This window comes from Sardina pilchardus, chromosome 4, assembly GCF_963854185.1.
Source record: "Sardina pilchardus chromosome 4, fSarPil1.1, whole genome shotgun sequence".
NCBI lineage: Eukaryota > Metazoa > Chordata > Actinopteri > Clupeiformes > Clupeidae > Sardina > Sardina pilchardus.
The window spans coordinates 14,231,302-14,240,450 of NC_084997.1; the positions used below are offsets into that span (position 1 = coordinate 14,231,302).

Genomic DNA, 9,149 nt, shown 5'->3' on the forward strand with positions numbered 1-9,149 from the left:
AGTTGCCAGGGTTGCCCTGGACTGAGGCTAGTTACAGTACATCAGGAGGCTTCCAGATTGGGGTGCCTCACTGGGGATGTGGGGGGTCAGGTGACCCACGGAGATCCTCCAGAGAAGAGTTTACATCCCCTGAGGAGATAGAACTGCGCAGTTTAGCTTTATCCTTCAGCCACAAGCAGCAAACAGACTATCATGCATATTGCACAAACACACACACATGCACACATGCAGGCAAGCACACACACACACACACACACACACACACACACACACACACACACACACATATATTCACACTCTCTTTCACACTCACTCTTTTTCTTTCTCTCTCTCTCTCACTCACACACACACACACAAACATACACTCTCTCACACACACACATACATGCACACATATATACACAAACACGAATGCACATACATACACGAAAATACCCTCACTTTTAGATTCCAATTCCGTTTAGAAACTATAAACAGTCCATTTTCAGTATTGATTTTGTGTTTTTCCCCAAAATGCTGGTTTACATGAGCCATGCAATTGATCAAAATATTTATATCATCATCGCATCAGTTAATTGTGGAAATATCAGACATGTTTGCAACTTCACAACCAGACTACAGAAACTTTGTAAATTAGCTGCATGTTGTCTCAAACAGTTTTAGGGCTTGTGTTTTTCTTCTTCTTCTTCTTCTTCTTCTTCTCTCTCTCTTTCACTCTCTCTCTCTCTCTCTCTCTCTCTCTCTCTCTCTCTCTCTCTCTGGTCTAAGGGGAGCCTTTTAGTACAGATATGTGCTTGACTATTTTTCTCCTGGTCTGCCTGTCTTATTGATTGTCTGCTATCAACCCTCACGAACCCTCAGCTGTTGCCTTCCCTTGATGCTTGCTAATTAGGACGTACAGAGAGATGCTCTCCTGCTTGTCTAACAATCTGCTCTTTATCTCTCTCTGCATCACGGCAGTGTAGGGATAAGGGACACTGACAAATACCTCTTTGACTATTATTTTTTATTTTTCGTTTTTGTTAACAGTGGCGCGGAGTCATTCCCTTAAAGACTAGAAAACACCCAGAGTGCTTGTTGGAAGTGCCCCGCAATCATCCAATGATGGCCAATTAAATCATCAAAAATCTTTCCCTCGCAAAAAAAAAACCGTACACACACAGACAAGGGTCTTGAGAGGGGAAGAGACCCTTGGGCTGTTTAACTTTAAAGCCGCCGCTTCAGAAACTACATAAAACAAATAATCTGCCTAAGACCATAACCCACGGAGACTTCACTGGCTGCCTGATAATTGTCTGCTTTCATGACACCATCCATCCAGAAAATTACACTTCAGCTCACAAGCCTGTTGGGCAATATTACGGCGGCTATCTCGCAAAGAGGGAATGGAGGGAAGAGCGAAGGCAAGAGAGAAAGAAAGAAACAGAGAGAGAGAGGCTTCACAAAGAACTGCTCTCCGGCGGGATCTCTAAAACCATACGATTATCTGGCCATAGGGATCTATTCCCACATAAACAATTTCAAAAGAGCCTTGCCTCATAGCTAACTGCACAGTTTCTTTTGGTGCTACCACCCCCCCACCCCACTCCACCCCACCACACACACACACACACACACACACACACACACACACACACACACACATATTCACACACACACACACACACACACACACACACACACACACACACACAGCCTCCTAACTTCTGCCTTATCGCTCTGCTCCTCCACCCCACTCAAGCCTTGTCTTTGAGGCAATTGCTGGCTTCAAGACGTGATCCATAAAAGATAAAACAACCTTTGCTCTCGTCCTCCTCAGATCCAACTACCTGAACCCGGAGCGGCGCATTCCGCGGCCGCGGAGATTGATCGGAATGAACCGTGTTGGCGATTTAAGCCACGCTTGACTCCCACACACTTTATTTTAGCCCCTCTTCTGCAAGACGCCATGAGCCTCCTTTGACCCTCAAGTCTTAACATGATCATCACCCAGTGTAATGAAACATATAAAAGAGATGAAAAGAGAAGTGTGTGTGTGTGTGTGTGTGTGTGTGTGTGTGTGTGTGTGTGTGTGTGTGTGTGTGTTAGTGTGCTGAAATGTAACCGATTTTCATACACTGTGGCAAGGACTAACATAAATGTCAAAGCATCGCTGCTCCTGCTTTGCTTGGGGTCTTGAGCTATTTCGTCCGGAGATCATGGACTTTTTCAGCCACTGACACACACACACACACACACTCACACACACACACACTCACACACACACACACACACACACACACACACACACACACACTGCAATATCCTGTGCTTTTAAGCTAAGGCCCCGACACTCAATGCCCTACTAGAGTCTGGTGGTTTATTGGTGTAACCTGAACACCTCCCATGGTTACTCTGTTACCTCTTCAATTAAAACGGAGGATTGGCAGACTGTCTGTTAAGTCGTCTGCACACTGAGCAAGTCTATGAGGTCTGTGCAGTGGAGCCAGTGCTCTCACTGAGTCGGCTGATCCCTGGGCTGTTGCAGGTTTATCGCTGCCCTCTGGCTGGTTAGTGTAAGACTATCGGTCAGATCACCTACCGCAGCACCTAAAGCAGGGGCAATCTCCCGACTGTGTTGATGCTTGGCCATTTATCTTTATGCCCCTTAGCTTTGGCTTGAGTGTGTGTGTGTGTGTGTGTGTGTGTGTGTGTGTGTGTGTGTGTGTGTGTGTGTGTGTGTGTGTGTGTGTTTGTTTGTGATCTGGTAGTCAATTTATCAACTGTTCCGCCAAATTATATTTAAAAAAAACCATACTAACATAGTAAACCTACTTGGCCTCCTCATTGGGTTCACGTTAAACTGCAGAGAAGAAAATCTTTGTGTGATTAGTATCTTCGTTTACATTTGTCTTACATCTGAGAACTGCTCTCTGGCAGAACATAGTGTCATGGACTTTATTTGCAAGTATGATTACATACACCTAAGTGTGTGTGTTGCAGCAGTGTTGTTCACCGATCGACTGCATCTGTACAACCCTTTTCAAAAGCTGTCACTAATAATCCTCGTCACAATTAAGCATATGTCAATACATGTTTGGGTCTGGTAATAAGATTAATAAGAGCAGCTTGACAACAGCAACACAAATATACACTGAAAAATGTGCTGCCCTTTGCACAATGATGAATGTGACGATGCCATTCCGCGGGCTTTAAAGAGGTTAGACATGCAAAACAGCGGTAGACGCTACACCGGGCAATATCAATGAGGTCCGCTATTAACACCGGGTATGACGGCAAATGCTATTTAGAGCGATGAGCACTCCCCTTAACAAGCTCAACTCAATTTTCCGACCAGCCAATTCCCGACCTCCCCCTCGGTTTGGAGTTATCTCGCCACCATGGGCCACTCTTCAAATTACAATTGAATTCATCTTTCACGGCTTCATCTAATATAGGCGTTTCACCAGTCAAATCAACCCGCTTCCTAATGTGTTCATCAATATAATGCCCTCAGCCTGGGAGGGACAGTCAGTGAAAATAACTGAACGGGGGGAATCTGTTTTCATAAGCGCGTCGCGGATTATGTACCTGTGACGTTTATTAGCTTTTTTATCACCCGCGAGCTCAAAGAGAAGAGAAGTCGGCACTGTCGAGATGGCGGGGACGTGGTGACACTGTGCAGAGCTGAATTGACAGACCCAGTCAGACAGGCACAGTGTTACGCTCGCTTTTCTTCGGGTTTTTAGTAGGGATGTCTGTATCCCAGAATTCCTTTAACACATTGCCATTCACCATAGGCCTGTTTTTCCTCACTTCAAAGGCCACTCACTCGACGATTTGATTATCACTTACTGGAATACAGGCAATATCCATTTGGAACAGTTGGAATGAATAGAGTCTGTTATGTGAAGTAATCATGGCGAGCACCAGAATAGAAGTAAACATACGTACTGAAGCACAGTGTGCGAGCACTGGGAATCGATCCATTAAAGTGGGTTAGGCAGTTAAAGTGTAGTAAAAAGGGAATTATTATGGGGCCGCTATCGTTAGTTCATTCATGAATTAAATTATGTTACGTGTAATTATGTTGCATGTATTTGATTTGATTAAACAAATGAATTCACAATTATAAACAAAAATAATATGCTGAAATGTTGTGCCACCCTGCTGTAAATGGAATTTGCCACTCTTTGTGTGCAAACACACTCAACAGGCTGATCCAGATAAAAGTGTGAATAAACCGCTAGTTTAATCTACGCCGTAATCTTGAATCTTGTGTTAACTCTGAGCGCTGAGTTTGTGTAAGTGATTGATTGGCCATGAACTGCGCAACTGGCTGGAGCCAGCTCATCTACAGCACAGCAGTCCCAGCGTAGCGGCTGCAGATGTTCTGCCGTTATTGATTAGCGGTCTGAGAGAGGGGAGCGTTTGGGGAAATGGAGAGATGCAATGCAAGGGAAGGGGAGGTAACGTTCCCTCAGGCTGTTTATAGACCTGAGTGCCCCCCTCGCCTTCAAAAATGTTACCGCTTTAGCCACTGGGGTACTGTACAGCCCTCACCAGGAGCCAAGTCATTCTTTACACACACACACACACACACTACACACGCACACTCACACGCAAACACACACACGTGCACACACACATGCATGCACACACGTGTGTACACACACACACACCACACACACACACACACACACACACACACATACACACACAAACACACACACACACACACACACACACACACACACACACACACATATATATGCACACACACACACACACACACACACACTGCTTTCTCTAGCTGTGTATCTATTTACTTGCCTAACTATCTGTCTTTCAATCACAGGGAACGGTAGACTTCACCTTTACTGGTACTGATTCCTCTCTCCCTGCAACACTTTGATCTTTGCTCTCCACAGACTACACACACAATTTATGAAATCAAGAAACCCGTTGTTCTTCAATGTACCACCAGCAGTTCGTTTTCCCATTGCCAATGACTAAATAATCTCGCTCCAAGTCTCTGATAACATTACTGAGCACGCAACCCCGGCATTTCAAATGAAATCATTTTTCCTGAAACTGCCTTGGGCGTCCAGTGATTAATTGCAGGGCGCATCATATTGGTTTATTGTGTCATTGTATTAGAGTGCACATTATTGCTCTGTGTGTTTAGAGGCATACTGTGAGAAAGTAAAAACTGCACCAACACCAGTTATTGCTAATTATTTGAAGAACGGTCACGGTAATTATTACGGACCGTTTCCCGCTGGGTTTGATTTGTCATATTTTACCTCACGTAAAAAGTCTTGCCCCTCAAAATTTAGTGTAGTGGTGCAATAGACGTTTAAATCAGAACCGGTCAATGAGGTGCTAAAATTGTTAATGTGGACCTATAAGAAATGAATGGCCCATAAAAAGACACAGTGATACATGTTAAGTGTTATTTCTGAAGAGCTTCAAGTGGCGATGGTTATGAAAGAGGCTGTGGTTGCAGTTTATGTGGCACTGTACAGCGCTGAACGGGATGCTCTCACATGGCAAGAAATTGACTGCAGCATTTATGAGCAGTAATGCACTTTATGGGAAATCTATTTATTACTCACAGATGCAATGGAGATGTCATTTGTGGTTGGTTAGTTGGGTGGGTGGGTGGGTGCTTTGACAGCCTCCTTATGAAGAAGAATCATAACTGCTTTTAAAAAGGAGGGGGAGGGATACGCTTGATCCTTTGAGATAAAAAACCGATATAGAGTAACAACATGCCATTCACTGTATATATTTCCCCTTCATCAATTAACTTCATAATTGTCATCAGTGGCCTGATTATGCAGATGTGATGAAGTACTTGTCATCCCTATATTATTTCAAAGGCTTTCGTTTGAACGCCATCCAGCGCCACAGATATAATTGGTCCCTTCTCACCTAGCGCAGTGTGAGCCGGTCTAGCCCAATAGTCGAGGCGTGAGAGAGGCGTTCATTTCCAGGCGAGAGAGGCTGAGCTGCTGACCGTGTTTTTTAGCCTGTGTGTCACTTCTCATAAGCGCCCGTGCCAGCTACCCCGAGGACAATACTTACGAGTACTCGGCTCCCTGTGACCTCTCGGCCCTGTGAAAGCAGGGTCTTAGACCAGGGCTTCCAAAGACTTAACCTGTTAGTCCCGCGCTAATCCCCTCAGAAATCCTTTTGTAGGCTTTCACTGTGGAAAACAGACATGGCTGGCGCTGGAGCATGTTTTCCATCAGTGCTATACCTTTTGGTTTTACAGGGTGCTGCACTTCAGGCAGGTTGTGTGTTCGAATCAGTTGTGGGTCACAATTTTTTTCAAATTCCTCTAATAAGTGTGCGCTCTCATTGTCTGTTGTGTGAGCTGAATTTCTCTGAAAAAAGAGAGAGAGAGGGTTTTCTTTTCTCACGCATTAGCGTTTGGTCATAGAAAGAATTAAAAAAAAAAAAAAAAAATTGAAACAGGAAGTTGTTTGCATTTACATTTAAATGCATTTGACCCCTAGTCTGGAAAATGGCAGATAATTATTTTCCCTCAAGTGCTTCTTGTTTGTGGGGAATGGAGCAATTGCTTTAGCATGGTTCCCAGCTCCACTGACAAGCCCAGCGGAGTGAAGCAGTGGCGGTGCAAATTGCCACGCCGGGCTGTTTGCTTTTTCATCAACATGCAGCCGCCGCGGCGAAATTGCCCCTGGATTTTAGAGCTCGGGCTCGTACGCGTATGCAACCCCTGCAACCCCCGCCACAGCATGCGGAGAAAAGGATTTCTGCCAGCCCCCCCGCAGTGGACGTCTGTTGAGACGAGAAACACGGGAGAGGTTCATTGTTTTGATGTGTGTATGCGTGTGTGTGTGTGTGTGTGTGTGTGTGTGTATGTTTATGTGCATGTATATATCTGTGTGCATGTGTGTGTGTGTGTGTGTGTGTGTGTTGCGTGCATGCGTGTCGGCAGCAGCAAAGTTTTTTGATGTTGTTCTCTGTTCACACAAGACGCATTGTGGGATAGCGTGCAACACCATGGTGAGTCTCTCCACCACCCAGAGAACGAGCATATCTGGGAGAGAGCCCAACTGAGCTCCATTGATAACTCCATGGGTCCTTCTGACACACACTCTGGATTACAATGTGCTGCAGGATGATTCTCTCCATGCATCTCAACAGTAAACAGTGGCTGAGGAGGATGCACATACATTGCGAGACCGATGTAAACGTTTATTCACGTAGTATATAGAATAATACTATAGCGGACCCATGCACAAGTCAGCACATGGTCTACTTTTTCCTCAGTGTGTGGTCTTTCTAGGAAATGACCCCAAAAATCTTAGCGGGGTGTGTGTACGTTGCTGTGCTTCACCAGCCTTGGCAAAAACATTTTTTTGTAAATCAGAGGATTAGAAACTGGACAAGACTCAAGCAGCAGTAAGTGCACTAATAGCATGAGCTGGCAGTTTTCAAAAGTGCACACTTCTCGCTCCGCGGACTTGTTTCGCTGCTAATTACCACGTCTTCTCGTGCGGCCATCTCTAATTTATTTATTCAGCTAGTTATCGATCGCTCTTTGTTCTCCGCAGAAGCTTGTTTCATTCCCCAGGACATGATGCGTGATCTCAAATTCTGACTGCAAACTTCTCCCCGACCTTTGCTCCACCTCATGGATCAGATTAGAGTAAGCTACTTGCGCGGGCTTGAGAGCTTTATTAGGTGACTAATACAGATATATACCATTTCAAAGGTTTACTCGCAAACAAAAGGCAAAAAAAAGAGCGAGCGTGTTATTGCCGCAGTTTGACCCCTTGCAATTATCCGCAGAAAAACAAATAATTATCTTCGATTCATATCCCACTGTGACCCCTTAGCACAGTAGCTGGGTTCGGTGTGCGTACCGTATATGTGATGTTGTGGGAGGAATAGAGCAGGAGGCCCACACACTTTTACGCTTTTAGAACTAAGGACGACTGCCGTCAATGTCAAGTTCCATGTTTTGCTTTTTTTTGGTTCTGCAGATCCACACAAGAGGTGAGGGGGTGGGGGTAGAGGGGTCAGCCATTAGCAGTAATCACTTGGACCAGTAACAATCTGACGACGGCTGTGAGGAAGGATTCTTATCTCGGAACGGGCCCCACTTTTTTTCGGCTGCCGCTGATTCCATGATGTCAGTACAAGGAGATGCCAAGATAGCGAGCCGTTTCATCTGCGTCGCAAACCGACGGCATTATTCCTATCGTACGAAAAGGCTCAACCCCAAGACCCCAAGGGTGTTTGAATCATCGCATCCCCCACCCTGTTCACCTCATATCCACACCCTCCCCACCCCCACACACCCCCATCCTTGGTGTGTTATTCCTGGCTTCCATCTCCTCAGAGTCACAGAGCCTTTGCAAATGCATGCCATTTACCATTTGTTTACTTTGTCGGAGCCAAATTAAAATATGTAGATCACAGACATCTTAGAGCAGCATATTCATGAATCTCCTTACCTCGTAAAGCTGTGTAATTCTGGAGTGTTGTGCAAAACCGGGGGTTTCATCATGACACACACACACACACACACACAAAAACATAAGTCGTCAGGTGTATTTTCAGACTCTTTTATTTTCCACTGAGTGTCTGCTAAAGGGGACTTGTCTAATTACTGACTCAGAGGCAAAAGTTCAAAAGGGTCCAGGTGAGAATTGCTTAAAGTGAAATGTCCACGCACTCTGATATCTTCAGCTCTTAAATTATGTTTTAATGCTGTCAAGTTTCAAGCATTTGCTATATAGCTTTGTTGACATTTAGTTAGCCTGACGAAGAGTGGAAAGAGAGTAGAAAATAATAAAGCATTGCGACACATTTCAAGCGTATTAGAAAGCAGCCGAAGGTCTACTCCATCAGAACCTGCACACCCACCTGTCTGGTCACAGCCTACAATATTAAGTGCTGTTATACCTGGCTGTATGCCTCTCCACAATTGCATATGCTCTCTAAAGACAATAGTTTGCCAGTCTTGTGTCAAGGTTAGTATTATTTCTCGAGTAATCCTTTAGCGGGATACATGTGTTTTTGTTGATCGCTGTGATCACTATCAGTTTCCTGGAGTGTGTTTTAAAATGAGTTTGCACACAGAATTGTACCATTTATTCTCTCCAAAAACATCTCCGGAATTGTCTGAA

At 44.8% G+C, this 9,149-nt stretch overlaps 1 long non-coding RNA gene across 1 annotated transcript in view; it reads left to right on the plus strand.

The window, feature by feature from the left end:
• Window positions 1-1,889, plus strand: part of LOC134077785 (uncharacterized) — a 66,852-nt gene extending 64,963 nt beyond the window's left edge. Inside the window, exon 3 of the long non-coding RNA XR_009938756.1 lies at window positions 1,820-1,889. This is a non-coding gene — a long non-coding RNA (uncharacterized LOC134077785). The remainder of the gene's footprint in view (window positions 1-1,819) is intronic.
• The last annotated feature ends 7,260 nt before the right edge of the window (window positions 1,890-9,149 follow it).